This window comes from Hyla sarda, chromosome 2, assembly GCF_029499605.1.
Source record: "Hyla sarda isolate aHylSar1 chromosome 2, aHylSar1.hap1, whole genome shotgun sequence".
Lineage (NCBI taxonomy): Eukaryota > Metazoa > Chordata > Amphibia > Anura > Hylidae > Hyla > Hyla sarda.
The window spans coordinates 18,611,574-18,636,010 of record NC_079190.1 but is presented as its reverse complement, the minus strand read 5'-3'; the positions used below and the strand labels follow the sequence as shown (position 1 = coordinate 18,636,010).

The window sequence follows — 24,437 nt, the reverse complement described above, 5'->3', positions numbered from 1 at the left end:
CTCCACTGGAAAACATTTACTTTTATATCAAATGGTGCCAGAAAGTTAAACAGATTTTTAAATTACTTCTATTTAAAATCTTTATCCTTACAGTACTTATCAGCTGCTGTATGCTCCACAGGAAGTTGTGTAGTTCTTTCCAGTCTGACCACAGTGCTATTTGCTGACACCTCTGTCCATGTCAGGAACTGTCCAGAGCAGGATAGGTTTGCTATGGGGATTTGCTCCTACTATGGACAGTTCTTTACATGGACAGAGGTGTCAGCACAGAGCACTGTGGTCAGACAGAAAAGAAATTAAAAAGGAAAATAACTTCCTGTGAATCGCTTATACAGCAGCTAATAAGTACTGGAAGGATTATGATGTTTAAATAGAAGTAATTTACAAATCTGTTTAACTTTGTAGCACCAATTGATAAAAAAAAAAATGTTTTCCAGTAGAGTACCCCTTTGAGCAGTGGTGAGGTTATGCTGGGAGTTGTAGTTTCACTCACCATAACTGTAGAACTAACAAACGACTACAGCTCTGATAGGACATAGAGAGGAGAATGTACAATGATATCAGTGACTACAGGTGGCGTCTTCTCTATAGTGAGGAGAATACACAATGATATCAGTGACTACAGGTGACGTCTTCTCTATAGTGAGGAGAATGTACAATGATCTCAGTGACTACAGGTGACGTCTTCTCTATAGAGAGGAGAATGTACAATGATATCAGTGACTACAGGTGACGTCTTCTCTATACTGAGGAGAATACACAATGATATCAGTGATTACAGGTGACGTCTTCTCTATAGTGAGGAGAATACACAATGATATCAGTGACTACAGGTGACGTCTTCTCTATAGTGAGGAGAATGTACAATGATCTCAGTGACTACAGGTGACGTCTTCTCTATAGTGAGGAGAATACACAATGATATCAGTGACTACAGGTGACGTCTTCTCTATAGTGAGGAGAATACACAATGATATCAGTGACTACAGGTGACGTCTTCTCTATACTGAGGAGAATACACAATGATATCAGTGATTACAGGTGACGTCTTCTCTATAGTGAGGAGAATACACAATGATATCAGTGACTACAGGTGACGTCTTCTCTATAGTGAGGAGAATGTACAATGATATCAGTGACTACAGGTGATGTCTTCTCTATAGTGAGGAGAATGTACAATGATATCAGTGACTACAGGTGACGTCTTCTCTATAGTGAGGAGAATACACAATGATATCAGTGATTACAGGTGACGTCTTCTCTATAGTGAGGAGAATACACAATGATATCAGTGACTACAGGTGACGTCTTCTCTATAGTGAGGAGAATACACATTGATATCAGTGACTACAGGTGACGTCTTCTCTATAGTCTTTCCTTATCTAATTCAGATGGTACATACCGCCTGGTCCAGCTAAAACTTCTGTCTGTAGAATGTGACGCCCAGACGTCTCCTCACTATGTCAGCGCATTCTCATCCTCTATATGAAAACAAGTATTATTATAAACCTGCCAGACACTGTATCCTCTAAATATAATACTACTATACACTACACTCTTTGATTATAAACCTTCCATACACCGTACCCACTGAATATAATACTACCACACACTGTAAAGAAATGAAGAGAGTCCAGCTCACCTCCCGTGTCGTGCTATGCACGGACCAGTGCCCGGCCAGGCGCCCCGGATACTGGAAATGAAGATGGAGTCCAGCACTGCAGTGAAGGCAGCTTTATTAAGTGAGGAGCATGCAATAAAAGCACACTAGTCAGACATGTTTCAAGCGCGAACATGTCTGACTAGTGTGCTTTTATTGATTGCTCCTCACTTAATAAAGCTGCCTTCACTGCAGTGCTGGACTCCATCTTCATTTCCAGTACCACACACTGTACATTCTGAATATAATAACAACACATACTGTACACTCTGAATATAATACTGCCACATACTGTACCCCTGAATATAATACCGCCACACACTGTACCCTCTGAATATACTACCACACACTGTACATTCTGAATATAATACCATCACATACTGTACCCTCTGAATATAAATCTACCACATACTGTACCCCTGAATATATTACCGCCACACACTGTACCCTCGGAATATAATACTACCACACACTGTACATTCTGAATATAATACCATCACATACTGTACCCTCTGAATATAAATCTACCACATACTGTACCCCTGAATATAATACCGCCACACACTGTACCCCGGAATATAATACTACCACCCACTGTACCCTCTGTATATAATACTACCACAAACTGCGCCCTCTGAATATAACGTTGCCATACAGTGCACCCTCTGAATATAATACCACAACCGCAGTAACACCCCTCAACATCCGTTAGCTGATGCTATTACCATGGTAGGGTTTTTTTGGTGGTGTTGCTAGTGGATGATGGGGGTGCTACTACTGGGGGGTGTTGCTGGAGGATGATGAGGGTGCAACTGGCCATCCCCCCTGGCAGTATCACCCCCACCATCCATCCGCAGGATCATCCTCCCGGCAGGAGCACCGCCATCATCCACCATCAGGATCTGCTGATGGAGGTGCTACTGCTGGGGGTGGGGGTTGTTGCTGGTGGATGATGAGGGTGCTATTGCCAGGAGGGAGCATTAGGTAGGCAGCAATTCCCCCACTTTAGGTAGGCAGCAGTTCCCCCACATTAGGTAGCATATTTTCCCCACATTAGGCAACATAGATTCCCCACATTTGGTACGTGTTCCCCCACATTTGGTAGCAATTTCCCCACATTAGGTAGCACAGATTCCACACATTAGGTTGCAGTTTCCCCACATTAGGTAGCATAGATTCCCCACATTCGGTAGCACAGATTCCCCACATTAGGTAGCATAGACCCCCCACATTTGGTAGCACAGATTCCCCACATTAGGTAGCAGTTTCCCCACATTAGGTAGCATAGACTCCCCACATTAGGTAGCATAGAATCCCCACATTAGGTAGCATAGACTCTGCACATTTGGTAGTAGTTACCCCACATTAGGCCGCAGGTTCCCTTGCAGGTTCCCCACAATTGGTCAAGTCTCCCCACATTAGATCGCTGTTCAACCCCCCCCCCCCCCACACACACAAAAAAAAAAACATACAACACAGAGAGACACACACACAAACATACACACAGTCAAAGAGACACACTCACAGACAGACACACACACAGAGTCACAGTCACACACACAGAGTCACAGTCACACACACAGAGTCACACACACAGAGAGTCACACACACACACACACACACACACACACAGAGTCACACACACAGAAAATAAGGCATACTTGGCACACCAGAAGGCCTCCTATATAATTCCAATACAAGAAATGATTGTGGGCAGGGGTGTAGCGCTCCTGGGTCCCCCTGCAACACACACACAGACACACACACAGTCACATACACACACACACACACACAGAGTCACAGTCACACACACAGAGTCACACACACAGAGAGTCACACACACACACACAGAGTCACACACACAGAAAATAAGGCATACTTGGCACACCAGAAGGCCTCCTATATAATTCCAATACAAGAAATGATTGTGGGCAGGGGTGTAGCGCTCCTGGGTCCCCCTGCAACACACACACAGACACACACACAGTCACATACACACACACAGAGTCACACACAGTCACATACACACACACATACACAGAGTCACACACAGACAGTCACACACATACAGAGATAGCGACAGACAGACAGACACACACACTCACCCATCCAGCGCAGCGCTCCTTCTCTCCTGGCGCCCTGCGAGTGACGTCACTGACGTCCCATGCGGTGGTGCTGACGGACGGGCGCACAGCGGCGATGAAGGCGGGGGGAGGGGGGGTGCTGACGGGCGCACAGCGCAGGTGAATGCCGGGGGGGGGGGGGGTTGCTGTTGGCCGGGCGCACAGCGCTGGTGAATGCCAGGGGGGTTTGCTGTTGGACGGGCTCACAGCGCTGCCGGGGGGGGGGGGGAATGCCGGTGCTGCTGGTCGGGTACTGATGGGGGGTGTCGGTGTAGCTGGGGAGGGGGGGTGCTGCGGAACGTCTTAGTGTCACCCCTTTAGGTTTGTGTCACCCGGTGCGGGCCGCACCCCCCGCACCCGGGTCGCAACGCCACTGTGTATAACTTTCTGCCATCAGTTGATTTAAAAACAAAAGTTTTGCAGCGGAGTACCCCTTTCTGGTACTGCAAGTTCTGCAATTTTTATTTTTATTTTTTTTTAAACCACTGCAACCAATAAGCTTATTGTGCAATTTGTTGTGACTCAACACATATAGGCAGCCAGAAATGGTGCCTTTAATGTACATCTGTTGCCAGAAGTCGGAGGCATTACCTCCAAAAGGAAGCAATTCTCTAATAGAATATATAAAGCGTTTCTATCGGTCACCTTAGAAATCAAACATGGCAGCAGTGATACATGAAGACGACACCAGTCGTGCCTTGTGAGACACGGCCTATACGAAGACTTAGCTACTTACCATTTCCAATCCACTGGTGGTTACTCTCACGGCAAACTTCAACCCTCTTACACAGGCGGTCGCCTTTTCTTCTGCGTCCCCACCGGTGCCGGTTCAGTTTTGATTGTGCCGGCTATGAAGTGATTTTCAGATGCAATCACGGTCGTATCAAACGAGGAATCATAACTAATTAATATTGAGATCTGATAAGCTGTCAGACGCCGCAGCCCCCAGCCACACGAAGACCAGATCTGACTATGAGTTCTATGATCTTTGTGAATGGGAATTTATCCGATTCTCCAAGGAATCTTCCCGGATCTTGGACTTCACATGTCGGGATTCCTTTAAAGTTCCTTCGATGAGATAACAAACCTTTACTCTGACAATAAACAAGTGACAGGCTTCCAATAGAGCTTTGCGTTTGACTATCATAGAACCAATTACTTTTATTAGATCCATTTACGGTAATATTTATTTTACAAAATGAAAGTGATGCACCGGTGGTAGGTAAGAATGTTGACGGTAGGCCTCCCTTTTAGAAGGGTTTTCCATTGTAGATATTCTTGGTCTGTGACTGGTTCCTCATTGTCATCCAAGTAAAACAGGTCACAGCATTAAAGCAGCCGACTCCAATTTCTTTGCAAAAGGCTGCGGTCTTTTATTGGTTAACAGCAGTGCAACGTTTCGGCTATAACTTAGCCTTTGTCAAGCAAATGCTTTTAAGGAACTCCATTTGTTGAAGATATTTATTGCAAGAGTTAGCTGATCCAGAGTAATGGATCAGCTGTTTATAGCAACTGTCCCAAACAGGCTAATAGGAAGGAGAAAACGAGGTACAAGCCAAGTAAACATTTTCATTACATTATTGCCTATTGGAATAAATTGGATTGGGGGGGGGGGGGTGTCTTTCCTCACTCAGGCCTTTGTATACATATCAGGCTATATATATGGGGTCAGTACTTTCCTCAGGGATAGGATACCACTTTTTTGGTGTAAAACGGAGATTCAAGTAGGCCATATAGCACTCCGCGGGCTCCTGGGTAAAAAAAAAATGCAAATCAGCTCATCACACCACCTTCACTGGTAGTGTGTCCTGCAAACAGCTCAGGCTCCATATATATATATATATATATATATATATATATATATATATGCAACGGGTGAAATAAGTATTGAAAACATCACAATTTATATATATATACAGTGGTCCCTCAAGTTACAATATTAATTGGTTCTGGGACGACCATTGTATGTTGAAACCATTGTATGTTGAGACCAGAACTCTATGGAAACCTGGTAATTGGTTCTAAAGGCACCAAAATGTCATCCAAAAATAGAAAAGAGTGAGGATTAAAGAAGAATAAGTAGATAACTAATATAGATAATGCAAATCCTTACATATAAAAGTAGGAAAGATCTGCTGGGAGCTGTAAATCACGGTCTGTCAGTGTTTCCCAAGCAGGGAGCCTCCAGCTGTTGCAAAACTACAACTCCCAGCATGCCCGGACAGCCAAAGGCTGTCCGGGCATGTTGGGAGTTGTAGTTTTGCAACAGCTGGGGCCACCCTGCTTGGGAAACACTGGTCTATGTAGAGGACAGGAGCTTCTTCGGGGTCCTGTACAGTACACAGTGTCCCAAAAAAGTATTGGAGTCACCCTCACCTGGTGTCCAAAGGAGCAGCTAACCCTGGTACAGGTAAAGTGTACAGAACATGTAATACCAGACACCAGTCAGTGCATAAGCTTCAGTAATACAGGGGTTTTACCAGTGGATGCCCATTTTGATTGGTCGGTTCTTCCGGCCATTGACAGGTATCACAGATCTGGACTGTAGGTAGCATTGTATGTTGAGTCTGGTTTCAACTTACGATGGTCCAGAAAAGACCATTGTATGTTGAAACTATTGTATGTTGAGGCCATTGTAAGTTGAGGGATCACTGTGTATATATATATATATATATATATATATATATATATATATATATATATATATTCCAAATTTCCAAAGCTGCTATTGACATGAAAGAGATGTCGGTAGCAACCTAAGAAATACATACATACACATACACAAACCAAACACATAAGTTCAGAAATTAAGTTATGTGTATGTAATAATGTGAGATGAGACACAGGGAGAAAATATTGAGCTCATGAAGAAAGGGAGGTGCAAAAAGGCCTGGAAACCAAGACACCAGCTAAAATCTATCAGTAATTAAAGGAAATCTGTCATCGGTGTAGCCTGCACTGACCTATTGATACAGACAGGTAGTGCAGGTGACACTGATGACAACTGTACTTACCTTTTCTCGTTCCGTGTTGTGGTTCTCCGGCAATCCTCTTCAGTATCTTCAGCTCTGGGCCCGACTTGGAGCATGGGTGGAGCTTAGTGACATCACTGCTGCTATTTGCTAGCAGCGGGACCCAACAGAGAACAGCAGCAGTGAGGTCACTAAGCTCCGCCCATGCTTTTAGTCGGACCCAGAACTGAAGACACCTAAGAGGATTGCCGGAGCCACAGAACGGGACAAGGTAAGTACCGTTGTCATCAGTGTCACCTGCACTACCTGTCTGTACTGATAGGTTAGTGCAGGTGATGCTGATGACAGATTTCCTTTCAAAAGCAATCCAGTCCCTTGTCAGTGCAAATTTATATCAGCTGGTTCAGTCCCAATTGATGGCTACAACTAGGTTTTATTGTCAAGGTGTCACATAAGACACATCTCCTGATGGGTAAAAGCAAAGAGCCATCTCCAGACCTTCACAACCTAATTGTTGTAAAACATCACCCCTGTCATACCTATTTTGTCCGTGTCATTTTTTTTTCTCACAAATTTTCATATTTTTTCTATATATATATATTGCTAGATATTGTCAGGATAACATTGTGGTGTGTTATTTATAGCTCAAATACTAGAACATTGTTTTGATTATGAGTACCGTATATACTCGAGTATAAGCCGAGTTTTTCAGCACGATTTTTCGTGCTGATAACGCCCCCCCCCCCCCCTCGGCTTATACTGGAGTGAACTCTCCGCCTGTCAATCCCTTCATCAGTGGTCTTCAACCTGCGGACCTCCAGATGTTGCAAAACTACAACTCCCAGCAAGCCCGGACCATCGGCTGTCCGGGCATGCTGGGTGTTGTAGTTTTGAAACCTCTGGAGGTCCGCAGGTTGAAGGCCACTGCGGCCTTCGTCATCATCCGCCCCCCCCCCCCCACCCCCTTTTGTTTTGTACTCACCTCCCCTCGGTGGGAAGTTAGGGTGAGCTGGTCTGGGCCATCTATGCTGCAGAGACCGTCTGGTGGGGATGGTTAGTCGTTGCAGGCTGTCCATTTTCACCGGGGGGGCCTCTTCTCCGCGCTTCGGGTCGGCCCCGGACTAGAGATGTTGCCTTGACGACAATGCACAGGGACGTTCATGTACAACGTCCCTGTGCGTCGTCGTCAAGGCAATGTCACTAGTCCGGGTCCGAAGCGTGGAGAAGAGGGCCCCCTGGTGAAAATGAACAGCCTGCAACGACTAACCATCCCCACCGGACGGTCCCTGCAGCATAGATGGCCCGGACCAGCTCACCCTAACTTCCCACCGAGGGGAGGTGAGTACAAAACAAAAGGGGGTGGGGGGTGGGGGGGCTGGATGATGACGAAGGCCGCAGTGGTCTCCAACCTGCGGACCTCCAGAGGTTTCAAAACTACAACACCCAGCATGCCCGGACAGCCGATGGCTGTCCGGGCATGCTGGGAGTTGCAGTTTTGCAACATCTCAAGGTCCGCAGGCTGAAGACCACTGATGAAGGGTTTGACAGGCGGTGATGATGAAGGGGGGGGGGGGGTATGATGACGGGGGTCTGGATGATGACATGGAGGGATGAAGTATTTCCCACCCTAGGCTTATAGTTGAGTCAATAACTTTTCCTGGGTTTTTGGGGTAAAATGAGGGGCCTCGGCTTATATTGGGGTCGGCTTATACTCGAGTATCTACGGTATTATGTTTGAAGCTGATATGAATCATTATTTTAAATGGTCAGCCATGACGTGCTAACTACGGTCACGTATTATATCTGCATCTCTTTTTTTTCTTTTTATTGTTCTTATTTTTCTTTGATATGTCTTATTTTCTTATCTGTTTTATTGTTTCTTTACTGGAAAATTGTTAGAAATTCATAAATAAACAGTCAAAAAAATAAAATAAAAATAAAGTGCATTTCTAAGCTTCTGAATGTTCCAGCACTGTTGGGGACATATTCTGGAAGTGGAAAGATGATCAGTTCACCATAAATTTGCCTCCACCAGGTGAGGAGTGAGAAGAAGAATCAGAAAAGTTGTCCAAGAGCCAAGGACACTTGGGGAGAGCTTCAAAAAGACCTGGAATTAGCAGGGACTGTTGTCCCTGTACATAGTGAGAAAAATGGTGATGATGTGTTCAATACTTATTTCACCCGCTGGGTGTGTACAGTGACCCCCCGACCTACGATGGCCCCGACATATAATCAAATCGATTAAGTTGCATTAAGTGCTATCCAGCAGCGCAAAATGCTTAAGCTGCTGCCGGATAGCAGCTTAATGTTCCCCGTGTGGTGCGGTAAGTATTACTTACCCCTCCACGATGCTCCGGGGTGCCCTACGGGTCCAGCGCTGGTCTTCCGGTGTCTTCTCGGCCCTCTCCGGTGATGTCAATACGCTGCTGCGCACGTCATCCAATAGGAATGGCGTACGCAGCGGCGTAATGACGTCGCTACGCAGGCCCAGTAAGGCCTTGCGGAAGACAGCGGAGGACCAGAGAAGACAGCGGAGGACCGGAGAAGACAGCGGAGGACCGGAGAAGACAGCGGAGGACCAGAGAAGACAGCGGAGGACCGGAGAAGACAGCGGAGGACCAGAGAAGACAGCGGAGGACCGGAGAAGACAGCAGAGGACCAGAGAAGACAGCAGAGGACCGGAGAAGACAGCGGAGAGCCCAGCGGAGGCCCGGGGTCACCATCGGGAGCGGCGGGGACAGGTGAGTACAGCTTCCTATACTTTACATTGCACGAATCCCTCAACATACGATGGATTCGACAAACGATGGCTCGTTTGGAACGAATTACCATCGTATGTTGAGGGACCACTGTATATATACACACACACATATACATATATATATATATATATATGTGTGTGTGGTGCGCCACAGGGGTGCGATGTGAGGTGTATGGGGCAGATGTTGTAGCCCAGGGGCAGGTGTTATTAACCCCTAAATGTATGTGACGCCAGGGCGTGGTTTTCCCGGTAACCACCCGAACGGTAGCACCGCTATCCCTAGGTTAGGCAGGGCAATAATAGTCCAAGACCAGGTTAGGGTTAATGGTGGCTTTACTAAGGTAGACAGATGGTAATAGTCCTTACAGCTCGGCCAGGATCCCAGAGAGGTGACCAGTAACACAGGGGACCTCGCAGCTTGCTGGGACTTGCAGTGACTTGGACAGACTTTAGCGCAGCCTTGCTGACTATAATAGACTTGATTTGACTGTAGGTAGTGACAGCAGACAGAGATGACTTGACTTACTGACTTGTGGCTGTAGGTTAGGCTTGAGGCCTCCAGATGTGCTGGACACTGGCTCTGAGACGTCTGGACTGGACTTGACATGACTTCAGGATCTAAGAGAGTGATTGTAGTACCTCCCCTCTTATAAAGGGGGGCTGAGCAAGGAGCCCATAGGTCAAGCTGCAAGTCACCTGTTTAGCTGGTGCTCTCTGGGTAACAAAAAAGTGAATTGAACATGTGACCACATTATCATGTGACTAACTCAAAGGTCCTTTATACATAATACATATAACACTATGGGGTAGACGCTGCAGGAGAGCCCCTAGCACACAGAGAGACTCAACCTGCCTGGGCCTAAGTACTGTACGGGACTATATCCCATACTGGTACATCACATATATATATATATATATATATATATATATTAATCTATGCCCCTAATTATAGTGAGGAAGTTATTCTAGGAAAACGAGCTCTTGTCTGGAGGTTCCTCGGGGCGGCTGGATTTATCTTTCTATGCCGTTAGCTCATCCGCCTTTGTTACTGGGCTTTACATCAGCTCGGCAGAGAAGTCATCGGGGACGTCACATAATTAACACTGAAAATTGTCACACAAAATGGCATTGTACGGGGAAGCATTGACGACTGTATCTGTCCAGGAGAAGAGGAGCACGGAGGACGCCTTGGGTCAGGGCGGTCTGGATTTTTGGAAAATGTTACTGTGTTTGTATCATAAAGAAAACACTTTGCAGAGTGAAGGAAATGTCACGGTGACTGTGCTGACACAGTTGGATGTAATGATAGGCAGGGAAGGAGATGCAACTGGCAGCGATACAATGTAACATTTTATGACTAGAGACCTTGTATCAACACTTTAAAGGGGTACTCCGCTGCTCAGCGTTTGGAACAAACTGTTCCGAACACTGGAGCCGGCGCCGGGAGCTCGTGATGTCATAACCCCGCCCCCTCATGATGTCACACCCTGCCCCCTCAATGCAAGTCTATGGGAGGGGGCGTGATGGCTGTCACGCCCCCTCCCATAGACTTGCAATGAGGGGGTGGGGTGTGACATCATGAGGGGGCGGGGATATGATGTCGCGAGCTTCCGGCTCCAGCGTTCGGAACAGTTTGTTCCAAACGCTGAGCAGCGGAGTACCCCTTTAAAGGGCATCTCCTCCCCACGAACATTCTATTCAGGCCTACGTTAGTCAGCAACTTCAGCTGCTTGATGGTGCACAAAGTTGCACCATATGGAGATGGGAATGATTGGCTACTTTAGCGCCAGTTGAGCTGGTCATGTGACAGGTGTACTGCAACGGGAAGGTGGCCTGAACATTGCACAATGTTTTCTATTTACTAGTTGGAGTGTGAATGGTCAAATTTAAAAACTGCTATCACGCAACAATTTGAAAGTCAAAAACCTATGCACTGCGGCAGTCAGTCGATCGTTGTGAGTCCGGCCATGAATTAAATGGTATTCCAGTATCCAAAAATTGTACTCAAGGATTTTAATTCCGAGATTTATAACTTACTTATTTAGTTTTATCACACATTTAACTGCTTGATTCACCTCTGACAGGGAGTTGTGTAGTCCTTTCATTGTCAGTGTGGTGTTGTCTCAGCAACTCTCCAGCTCCTTTCTTTCACCTGACAGGAAGTTGTGTAGTCCTCTCAATGTCAGTGTGGTGTTGTCTCCGAAGCTCTCAAGCTTCCCCCTGACAGGAAGTTGTGTAATCCTCTTATTGGCAGTGTAAACGCATCACCATCTGCTATCTCAGGAGGCGTGGCTGGATCTAGTCACTAAGTTCAAGCCTCAGCCCCTCCCTTAGTGATGTCACGACCTCTGACCAGCTCCTACAACCACATTACCATCTCCCATAAATACACATATACATGTATAACTTTATTAGGACATTGAGGCTAGGTTCATATTTAGTGTTGAGCGGCATAGGCCATATTCGAATTCGCGATATTTTGTGAATATATGGACGAATATTCGTCATATATTCGCTAAATTCGCATATTCATAATATTTGTGTTTTTTCGCAAATGTGTAAATTCGCACATGCGAAAATTCATATATACGAAAATTTGCATGTGTGAAAATGTATGAACTTTATAGCAAGTATACCAGTGTAACTTAATAGAAGCAGCAGAAGGGAGCGATCAATATTCGCGAATATTCGCAAATGCGAATATTCGCCTGGCGGTCTCACACAGTAGTATTAGAGCCTTCTTTACACCACACAAGCTGGAAGCAGAGAGGGATGATCACTGTGATGTGTACTGTGGGGGAAAAAAACAATATTCGTAATTTCGAATATATAGTGCCATATTCACGAATATTCGCGATTATGCAATATTCGCTAATTAAATTCGAATTGTGTAAATTCGCGAGCAACACTGTTCATATTATGGAATCTCCAGGCAGAAATATTTAATTCGGAGATTACGAGGGAGGTGTGCACTGACTTAATTAGTTGGGCTAAGACCACATAGACATTACAGTCCCCCTAGTCGGCAATGTATTCTGTGTGGATTCTGCTGAAGGAATAAACAAGATCATTATTTGGGCAGCAGAGAACTTCCGTCGTGTGCCCTGGGCAGCGGAATCCCATTGACCGCTCAGAAATTCCATGGTGTGAACTCAGCCTAAGGCAAGAATGAGGTATGGGTAATCCATGTTGCCTTGTGACCATCAGAAAGGGAATGAATACAGCAGGTGCTGCAACCTCACTGAATGTGCTAGTGTGTATTGAAATGAGATGTCCTGCAACAGCTTTGGGCGGGAAATTGTCAGGAGCACTATGGAATGGTGGGAGGACTGTGATGAAGAGCTGAGGGAAAGCAATGCATTCTGGGAAAGTACAACCAGGAAGTACAGGACTTAAACCCAAAAATGTAAATAGATTTTTAGTGGTTTCAGAAGTGGAGCAGACGGATAAGCAATTCTGCAGTATGTATATATATATATATATATATATATATATATATATATATATATATATAAAGAAGTGTATAGTCCAGCTCACTCCCTCAGCCCGTCGCGCCAGGACCGGCGTGGGCAACACCGACTGGAACTGACAAGTAAAAGCAAAATGTCCAGCGCGAATATGAAGGAACTGGATGTTTATTCCAATAGCCAAAAAGACAAGGAGAACATGACAAGGTGACGCGTTTCGGTCCTAAGGACCTTAGGACCGAAACGCGTCACCTTGTCATGTTCTCCTTGTCTTTTTGGCTATTGGAATAAACATCCAGTTCCTTCATATTCGCGCTGGACATTTTGCTTTTATATATATATATATATATATATATATATTTTTTTTTTTTACCTAATGGCGGAGTTTTTTTTTTTCCGGAGGCTCTGACCTACCCTACTGGGAATGTAAAGTGATATGTTCTAGAAGGGTGTCAGAGCCTCCGGAAAAAAAAAACTGTGAAAATATATCTATTTAAAAAGTGACCAAAGAAAAAATATTTTCCCTTCTGTGCCTCATTACCCACTCCCAATCATGCCTATGCAGAGACATTCTCATAAGGATTCTAGCCACGCCCACGAGGAGCTGAAAAACCTGAACAAACTAAATTCAATACAGTAGAATTTGCTTTTTCGTGAATGATTTGTATTTACTTTATTTTATTTTTTTTAAGCTCCTGCTGGGTGTCTTATATGATGTTGACAGAGATAGACAGCTGCCTAGAGACAGCGCATTATAATAAATTCAATATACTTATTGTATATATATGATAATTAACTCATCCCATGCCCCGGCTGACAGAAAACACAAGTTAAAGTGCCGGCTTCTGAAGGAGAATTGACAGAACTGTGTCAGTACAATAAAGAGCTGCAGCTATAAGATGGGAGGAAGCGAATACAGCAGGAATATACTTCACAGAGGTGCGCGTATTGACAAGTCCTTGGCTTCAGATGTATTTTATGGCTCTTATTATCATCTTAGTAAAGACAATATATATATTTTTTTTTTCGCAATGAAAATTAGATTGCATCCAGAGGTAGACTCGGAGTTAATAAAGAGAGGCGACCTGACCCGATGACAGAACAAATCATGGCTCTCCAGTGATTTACCATCTTCTTTGTACTGTTTGTAATATGGTTAAAGATCTATAATCGTCCCCTTGAAATCCAGTTATCGGGTATATCAATATAGGAATGCGCTGTCATTACATGGCAGAATATAAAATAAAATCAGTCTTATTATTTCTTATAACCTTCATATAATAGACACAACTTATTTTCAATTTGAGCTACTTCATTTTATTTAGCTGTTACTATTTATGTTTATCCTGTTTATTATGATGACATTTTATTTTTATCAATTTTTTTTGTTTGTTCATTTATTGAACTGTATTCATGTTGGATTATTCTTGTATATAGGAGCAGTATTATAGTAGATATATTCTTGTATATAGGAGCAGTATTATAGTAGTTATATTCTTGTATATAGGAGCAGTATTATAGTAGTTATATTCTTGTATATAGGAGCAGTATTATAGTAGTTATATTCTTGTATATAGGAGCAGTATTATAGTAGTTATATTCTTGTATATAGGAGCAGTATTATAGTAGTTATATTCTTATATATAGGAGCAGTATTATAGTAGTTATATTCTTGTATATAGGAGCAGTATTATAGTAGTTATATTCTTGTATATAGGAGCAGTATAATAGTAGTTATATTCTTGTATATAGGAGGCAGTATTATAGTAGTTATATTCTTGTATATAGGAGCAGTATTATAGTAGTTATATACTTGTATATAGGAGCAGTATTATAGTAGTTATATCCTTGTATATAGGAGCAGTATTATAGCAGTTATGTTCTTGTATATAGGAGACAGTATTATAGTAGTTATATTCTTGTATATAGGAGCAGTATTATAGTAGTTATATTCTTATACATAGGAGCAGTATTATAGTAGTTATATTCTTGTATATAGTAGCAGTATTATAGTAGTTATATTCTTGTATATAGGAGCAGTATTATAGTAGTTATATTCTTGTATATAGGAGGCAGTATCATAGTAGTTATATTCTTATATATAGGAGCATTATTATAGTAGTTATATTCTTGTATATAGGAGGCAGTATTATAGTAGTTATATTCTTATATATAGGAGCATTATTATAGTAGTTATATTCTTGTATATAGGAGCAGTATTATAGTAGTTATATTATTGTACATAGGAGCAGTATTACAGTAGTTATATTCTTGTACATGGGGCAGTATTATAGTAGTTATATTCTTGTATATTGAAGCAGTATTATAGTAGTTATAGTCTTGTATATAGGAGCAGTATTATAGTAGTTATATTCTTGTATATAGAAGCAGTATTATAGTAGTTATATTATTGTACATAGGAGCAGTATTATAGTAGTTATATTCTTGTACATGGGGCAGTATTATAGTAGTTATATTTTTGTATATAGAAGCAGTATTATAGTAGTTATATTCTTGTATATAGGAGCAGTATTATAGTAGTTATATTCTTGTATATAGGAGCAATATTATAGTAGTTATATTCTTGTATATAGGAGCAGTATTATAGTAGTTATATTCTTGTATATAGGAGCAGTATTATAGTAGTTATATTCTTGCATATAGGAGCAGTATTATAGTAGTTATATTCTTGTATATAGGAGCAGTATTATAGAAGTTATATTCTGGTACATAGAGGGCAGTATTATAGTAGTTATATTCTTGTATATAGGAGCAGTATTATAGTAGTTATATTCTGGTACATAGAGGGCAGTATTATAGAAGTTATATTCTTGTATATAGGAGCAGTATTATAGTAGTTATATTCATGTATATAGGAGCAGTATTATAGAAGTTATATTCTTGTATATAGGAGCAGTATTATAGTAGTTATATTCTGGTACATAGAGGGCAGTATTATAGAAGTTATATTCTTGTATATAGGAGCAGTATTATAGTAGTTATATTCATGTATATAGGAGCAGTATTATAGAAGTTATATTCTGGTACATAGAGGGCAGTATTATAGTAGATGTTTTTTGTACATAGGAAGCAAAAGAGTGAGTTCAGCTCTGGAGTATAATACAGGATATAACTCAGGATCAGTACAGGATAAGTAATGTAATGTATGTACACAGTGACCTCACCAGCAGAATAGTGAGTACAGCTCTGGAGTATAATACAGGATATAACTCAGGATCAGTACAGGATAAGTAATGTGATGTATGTACACAGTGATCCTCACCAGCAGAATAGTGAGTACAGCTCTGGAGTATAACACAGGATATAACTCAGGATCAGTACAGTGAAAGTAATATAATGTATCTACACAGTGACCTCACCAGCAGAATAGTGAGTACAGCACTGGGCATAATTCAGGGTCAAAGGCAAGGTACAAAGTGATTAATTCTTCAACTTTTCAGTGTTAAGGAATAGCAATAATGCCAATCTTCTTGAATTGCTCCCTATATAAGAGTTAGCAGCAGGTTAGGATATGAGCTTATTACTGTCTTGGCTCTCCCCTATACCATCAGTATGGCTTCTGTAGGGTCTGGTCAGGGTCGCCCCCTCATGGTGACCCCTGACCTCTCTCCATTCAGAACACATGAAGATCAATTCCTCCTGCACTTTGCTGAATCTAATAACTAATCTTGTTTTTGTCAAAAAGAAATGTAGATTCGGGACGTTCATTGAGTAGGTGGTGAGCGGGAACATTACACGGAGAAGTGCTGAGGGCTATTAAGTTGATTGCACCTGTTTAAGGAGTCCTCATCACGGCTCTGTATAATGTAATCACCACCTCAGCGCGCGGCAGATACATACGGCACATGTAACAGATACGCACTGTAAAACCGCTTCCCGTGCTTGGGTAATGTAAGATGGGGCTGGGAGCCATGTTTACCGGGAGGTGATAAGCTTTAGCGGCTTAGTGCTCCCCCGCACAGATGGAGTTTACAAGGTGCTGAGCCCCCCCTGTGAGGTTCTGTACCAGACACAGCGCGTTTCATGCGGTTCATAGAATCATACGGGGGAGATTTATCAAAACCCGTCCAGAGGAGAAGTTGCTGAGTTGCCCATAGCAACCAATCAGATCGCTTCTTTCATTTTTGAAAAGGCCTATGCAAAATGAAAGAAGCGATCTGATTGGTTGCTATGGGCAACTCAGCAGCTTTCCCTCTGGAAAGGAGACCACCCAAGGACCACCCATCACCGACGTCCCCCCATTGAGGGAAAAAAAAAAGGATATGATGGTGTTGAGGTCCTGGTGCAGTTTTTCCCAACCAGGGTGCCTCCAGCTGTTGCAAAACTACAACTTCCAGCATGCCCGGACAGCCGTTGGCTGTCCGGTCATGCTGGGAGTTGTAGTTTTGCAACAGCTGGAGGCACCCTGGTTGGGAAAACACTGCCTTGATGCATTACACAGACAACCAATTGATTTTATACAGTAACTATGTAATGCATTGTTTTGCCTGCAGTGGTGCTGCAGTAGGATTAAAGGGCTATTCCAGTGAAAAACATTGTTTTTTTTTTGTTTTTGTTTTTTCATATCAACTGGCTCCAGAAAGTTAAACAGATTTGTAAATTACTTCTATTAAAAAAAAATCTTAATCCTACCAGTACTTATCAGCTGCTGAAGTTGAGTTATTCTTTTCTGTCTCACCACAGTGCTCTCTGCTGACACCTCTGTCTGTCTCTGGACCTGCCCAGAGCAGGAGAGGTTTGCTATGGGGATTTGCTGCTACTCTGGACAGTTCCTGAGACAGACAGAAGTGTCAGCAGAGAGCACTGTTGTCGGACTGAAAAGAACAACTCAACTTCAGCAGCTGACAAGTACTGGTAGGATTAAAAAAAAATTGAATTGAAGTCATTTACAAATCTGTTTAACTTTCTGGAAGAAATTTTTTTCACCGGAATATCCCTTTAAACACTCTCAGCTTCATTCCCCCCCTAACTGATAAATAATACCGCATTATAAGGCTATTATTTTTCTTTTTTAAACAATATACATCACAGTATTTTGGCACTATATGACAGCCATTTATGCACTGTATTGCTGTATTATATCAGCAGCGTATCATCTATTTTACACGGTGCGTTGTAAGCACAATATGACGGTATAACTCTATGTAGGCACCATATAACTGTAATGTGTAGGCACAATATGACGGTATAACTCTATGTAGGCACCATATAACTGTAATGTGTAGGCACAATATGACGGTATAACTCTATGTAGGCACCATATAACTGTAATGTGTAGGCACAATATGACGGTATAACTCTATGTAGGCACCATATAACTGTAATGTGTAGGCACAATATGACGGTATAACTCTATGTAGGCACCATATAACTGTAATGTGTAGGCACAATATGACGGTATAACTCTGTGTAGGCACCATATAACTGTAATGTGTAGGCACAATATGACGGTATAACTCTATGCAGGCACCATATAACTGTAATGTGTAGGCACAATATGACGGTATAACTCTATGTAGGCACCATATAACTAATGTGTAGGCACAATATGACGGTATAACTCTATGTAGGCACCATATAACTGTAATGTGTAGACACAATATGACGGTATAACTCTATGTAGGCACCATATAACTGTAATGTGTAGGCACAATATGACGGTATAACTCTGTGTAGGCACCATATAACTAATGTGTAGGCACAATATGACGGTATAACTCTATGTAGGCACCATATAACTGTAATGTGTAGGCACAATATGACGGTATAACTCTGTGTAGGCACCATATAACTGTAATGTGTAGGCACAATATGGCAGTGGTATGTAAGCAGTGAAATTCAAAATGTATGGTACTCGCATTTGGCACTGTTTGGCGGTATTACCTAGTATATAGCAATGTTATTGGAGTGGTGTTACTCTTTCTTCCCTCAATCTCTTTCTTTCTTTCTACTAATATGTAGGATTATTTTTTTTATATATATATATATATATATATATATATATATATATATATATATATATATATACTATGTTATTTTGGTACTATATGACAGCATTTTGTAAGCACCGCACTGCTATATTATATAAGCAGTGTTTTGTACCCTTATTTATCCTTGAAGCACCTTATTTCATTATTATTATTATTATTATTATTATTATTATTGATGATGATGAAGATTTTTATTATTATTATTATTATCATTATGTAGACTAGACACACTATGGCAGTGATTGATATATAGTCAGTGTATGGTATATTTGACACTGTATGGCGGTAGTATTTAGGCAATATACAGCACAGTTATTGAATTAGCATTACTCTTCATTACTTTCATTTACTGCACATATAGGGCTATTAAAAACATACAAACTATGTAGTGCTGTCACTTTGGCACTATAGAACGGTGCATTGTATGCACCATATGGAGGCATTATATGACAGCATTTAGTAAAACACTGTATTCTATAAGTAGTGTACGATACTCCTCTTCGTATTTTTGCAGTTTGCTCTGGCGGGATGTCTGTGTCTAATTTAGGAAACGGCTCACACAACATAAAAACTTATATAAGATCTTGAAAAAGGATGTGTAATGGGGTAAAAAAGCACACCTCATCCAAGTTCCCACATCCTACACCACCTAGGGAGTGCGGTATACTTGTGCAATTATTTTGTCCACTTTTGGTGCCTGTGTGAACTGTAGCCTCAGTTTCCTGTTCTTAGCTGACAGGAGTGGCCCCCGATGTGATCTTCTGCTGCTGTAGCCCATCTGCTTCAAGGTTGCATGTGTTTTGCGGTCAGAGATGGTATTCTGCAGACCTTGGTTGTAACCAGTTTTTTTTTGAGTTACTGTTTCCTTTTCGAATCTCAACTGGCTCCAGAAAGTTAAACAGATTTGTAAATTACTTCTATTAAAAAATTCTTAATCCTTTCAGTACTTATGAGCTGCTGAAGTTGAGTTGTTCTTTTCTGTCTAAGTGCTCTCTGATGACACTTGTCTCGGGAACTGTCCAGAGTAGAAGCAAATCCCCATAGCAAACCTCTTCTACTCTGTGCAGTTCCTGAGACAGACAGAGATGTCAGCAGAGAGCACTGTTGCCAGACAGAAAAGAACAACTCAACTTCAGCAGCTGATAATTATTGAAGGGATTAAGATTTTTTAATAAAAGTTATTTACAAATCTGTTTAACTTTCTGGAGCCAGTTGATCTAAATAAAAAAAAAAAAAAGTTTTTTCCTGGAATAGCCCTTTAAATCCCCTTTTCTATCCCATTCTGATGCTCGGTTTAAACTTCAGCAAGTCGTCTTGACCACGTCTACATGCCTAAATGCATTGGGTTGCTGCCACGTGATTGGGTGATTAGTTATTTGTGTTAACAAGCGATTGTACCTAATAAAGTGGCCATAGATTGTAGCATGGAGGTATTATTGGAGTAGCGATACTCTTTATGTCAGTGGTCTCAAACTGTGTCCCTCCAGATGTTGCAAAACTTCCACTCCCAGCATGCCCGGACAGCCAACGGCTGTCCGGGCATGCTGGGAGTTGAAGTTTTGCAACATCTGGAGGGCCACAGTTTGAGACCACTGCTTTATTTCATCAATCCCTTCCTTTTAGCTACCAAGGAAAGAGTTAAATCTCTCCTGCCTCCCCCCATTATACCGCTATCTGACTATCCCCGGCAGGATACTTTACATTGCAGAACAGTATGAACCGTCCATGAGCGGTGACTGACACATATGTAATGAGGGGAGAGCGCCAATCACTTACGAGGTGTGAAGCCGCAATATATCTCTCGCTGCAGAAATTGAATAAAATCGCAGAACGGGCTCTCGACTTGATGTCAATTGGCCATTTGTCCTGTGACTGCGAGTGCTAAGAAAATTACGAAGATAAAATTAGAACTTTCGCTCGCGCTGCGGCGTCGAAAAAAAAAAGGGAGAAGGTTTATACGACGGCCGCACAGCGACGATGAACAGACTTCAGCGTCAGCAAGCAAGCGGCAGTTATCGGGTTAAACATTTAAGGAATCGTTTGTTACAATGTATCAGAGATCTCTCCCAGTCAAGACGGGTTTCAGTCTCCGTGAGACCTCCTCGTTCACACGGCGCTATTTTGGTGGTAAAATAAAAATGTCTCACTTTTGAGCAGTCCTTGCTGCCAACGAAAATTTCCAGCCGAAAGTTTCTGTTAAAATTACGCCCAAAAAAAGAAAATAAAAAAATTGAAAAAAAAAAACGAAAAAACGCCATACTTGCCACATGGCGTTTCTTTTCGCCAAAAATGCTGCAGCCAGATGTTCGCTGAGAGTCAACAGGGGAAATATGGCTCTGGATATGGCGTTATTTTCAAGAAATTGAGGCGTTTTTTTTCCCATAAGATGGGCCAAAAAACGCAAAAAAATAAATAAATACAAATAAGCAAATTGATTTCTACTGGAAACAAATCTTTAAAGGGGTTCTCTGCCCCTAGACATCTTATCCCCTATCCAAAGTATAGGGGATAAGATATCTGATGGCAGGGGTCCCGCAGATTGGGACCCCCGCGATCTCCCTGCTGCATCCGGCGTTCGTTTAGAGCATCAGGTGCATCACCGGAGTCTCGTGACATCACGGCCACGCCCCCTCAATGCAAGTCTATGGAAGGGGGCATGAAGGTTCCCATAGACTTACATTGAGGGAGCGTGACCGCGACGTCACAAACCTCTGCCCCGCATAGCCAGTCATCCGCCATGGAGTGAAGTGCGCTCCGTGCACCGGATGTCTGGGGTGCCGCAGCAGAGATCGCGGGGGTCCCCCGTGGCGGGACCCCAGCGATCAGACATCTTATCCCCTATCCTTTGGATAGGGGATAAGATGTCTAAGGGTGGAGTACCCCTTTAAGTGTCATGAATGAATTGCATGATTTGTAATTTAAAAAAAATATATAATAAAAAAGCAGGGGATAAAAAACCATAGAAAAGAAAAACTTAAACAAAAACCCCACTATTTAAAAAAAAAAAAAAAAAAAAAGTGGCAAAAAAGCCTTTTCATTTTTTATTCCCAAGATGCAGTTTTTGTTGCATTTTTGTTTTCCAAAAAGAGTGGATTTTTATTTTTTTCTTAATTTTTTTATCTTATTTTTTTTGTAAATTTGGCGTTTTACCCCATGCATTTTTTTTTCATTGCAGGTAATGTGACGCAAGAATTCCTGTAGAAGAATTGAGGGAGGGGGGGGGGGGGGGCTGGAAAAACATTTATTTGAAATCAACAATGTGTTTTTTGGGGGAGCTTTCTTTTTCACGTTTTGTTTCTAGAAGAGGGAAAATAGCAAAGTTATCCCATAAAACACCTTATATTTCGGGGTTTTGTTTATTTGACGATTCTACAGGGGCTGTAACATTAGTGTCCTTCATGATATAGTGTCTGTACCCGTGCTTCATGGTGGTCTCGCAATTCTTCTGTGATTTTTCTCCAATGTTTATTTTTAAAAATATACAAAATCAGTGTCGTCTCAGGTTTCCCCAGGTTGCAGTGCGGCCTTAGACATTACATCACTAGTCAGATGTTCAGATGGAGCCTGTCTGTGCTTCAATGGGTGGAGCGACCGCTGGGTGGGAGGGAGATCATTCTGCAAGAATTCTAATTTTCCAACAGCTGGAGGCACCCTGGTGATAAAACACTGGTCTATTGCATTGGAGGCAGCACAGGTGGGTTTCAACGGGTGGGGTGGGTGATGTGTGAGAGGGAGAAAAGTGACCTCACACTTACAAACAAGGAATCATGGGATTTGAAGTTTGAGAGAATGAACTCCAACAGGAAATAGCCAGATCACAAAAAGATAGAAAAAATGAAACTTACTTCCCTATTGACTTAGTACTGTTTGTAGGTGCGTTTTTTTTCAAAGTGGCCGCATACTCTGGGCATTGGGGAGTTTTTCCTTTCATACACCTCTGTAGGGGAAGAAAACACCAGAGAGAAACATCATGTGTGCCCACAGGTTGGCGTTTTTCTCTGGCGCTTTTTACCCCCGATTCTTCAATAGAAATCCTTGAGTCCCTTGATAAAAAAAAAAAATATCCCATGACATAAGAAAAACTGTGGTCTCCAAACTGTGGACCTCCAGATATTGCAAAACTACAACTCCCATCATGCTGGGAGTTGTAGTTTTGCAACCTCTGGAGGTCCACAGTTTGGAGGCCACAGCCCTATACTAACACACACTAGGAGAGCAGTGGATCAGTTGCCCATAGCAACCAATCAGATTCCAGCTTTCATTTAAAAAAAAAAAAAAAAAAGCTGGACTCTGGTTGCTATGGGCAACTGCTCCACTGCTGCAATGGCGGCCATATTTACCATTTTTCATGCAGCAGATATAACTAAGAAATGGTCACTTAGGAGTTGACACAACTCAAGACAAGAAGACGCATTGAGGTAGCAGAGTTTAGTTTGTCAACGTAACACGCGTGGGCCACATGACAAACTCAGCGCCGCTACATAATGCATGTACGTTATATATTTTATTTTACTATGTACTACTGCCTAAAAATTTCTATAAGGCACCAAGCGCTTTATATGGTCCCAGGCGAGATTATCTGATAAATATAGCTGCGCTATTTGAAGGGGATCAGGTGACGGCGTTCGCCGGCGTCCCTTCAGAATGACACTAAGCCTTCATCGCTTCACATAAAACAGAACGCAGTATGTCGAAATTCCCCCTAGTAAGCTTCAGAGTTTTACGGGAGGTTGCGGGGATGGCTTTCTGTTTACATGACGCGCCATTTCTTTATTTCCTCCTGATATTTTTATGAAATCAATGCGAGATTTGATCAACAGCCATTTCGAATGCAGCCTTTTATTTAGCCATCCAGATGTAGCAGAGTTGAACATGCTTAGCTGGGCAGTCAGTACAACTTAAAGGGGTACTCCCATGGAAAACTTTTTTTTTTAAATCAACTGGTGCCTGAAAGTTAAACAGATTTGTAAATCACTTCTATTAAAAAATCTTAATCCTTCCAGTACTTTTTAGGGGCTGTATACTAAAGAGAAATCCAAAAAAGAAATGCATTTCCTCTGATGTCATGACCACAGTGCTCTCTGCTGACCTCTGCTGTCCATTTTAGGAACTGTCCAGAGTAGGAGAAAATACCCATAGCAAGCATATGCTGCTCTGTGCTGTTTTTTAAAGAAATTAGTTCTGTTTTTCTTATCCTGGATAACTTCTATAGGTTAGGGTCACACACAGCGCATTTGCAGCGCATTTCATGCTGTGCAGTGGGAAGTACGGTGCATATTCTCCTACAAGCAGACAGTAGTGAGTTTGACTAGCATGCCGACATGACCGTGACGCGTAGGCCTGCCTCCAAACCTATTTGCATACACAGGGCTGCCGCGGGAAAGGAAGCCCTGTGTATCTGCTCATAGTGCAAAAGATTTTGCGCAGCATGATATACGTCCTG

At 42.3% G+C, this 24,437-nt stretch overlaps 1 protein-coding gene across 13 annotated transcripts in view; it reads left to right on the top strand.

Annotated features, from left to right (window-relative positions):
- Positions 1-24,437, top strand: part of TENM4 (teneurin transmembrane protein 4) — a 1,400,276-nt gene that overhangs the window by 305,338 nt on the left and 1,070,501 nt on the right. The gene's annotated exons all lie outside the window — the stretch shown is intronic.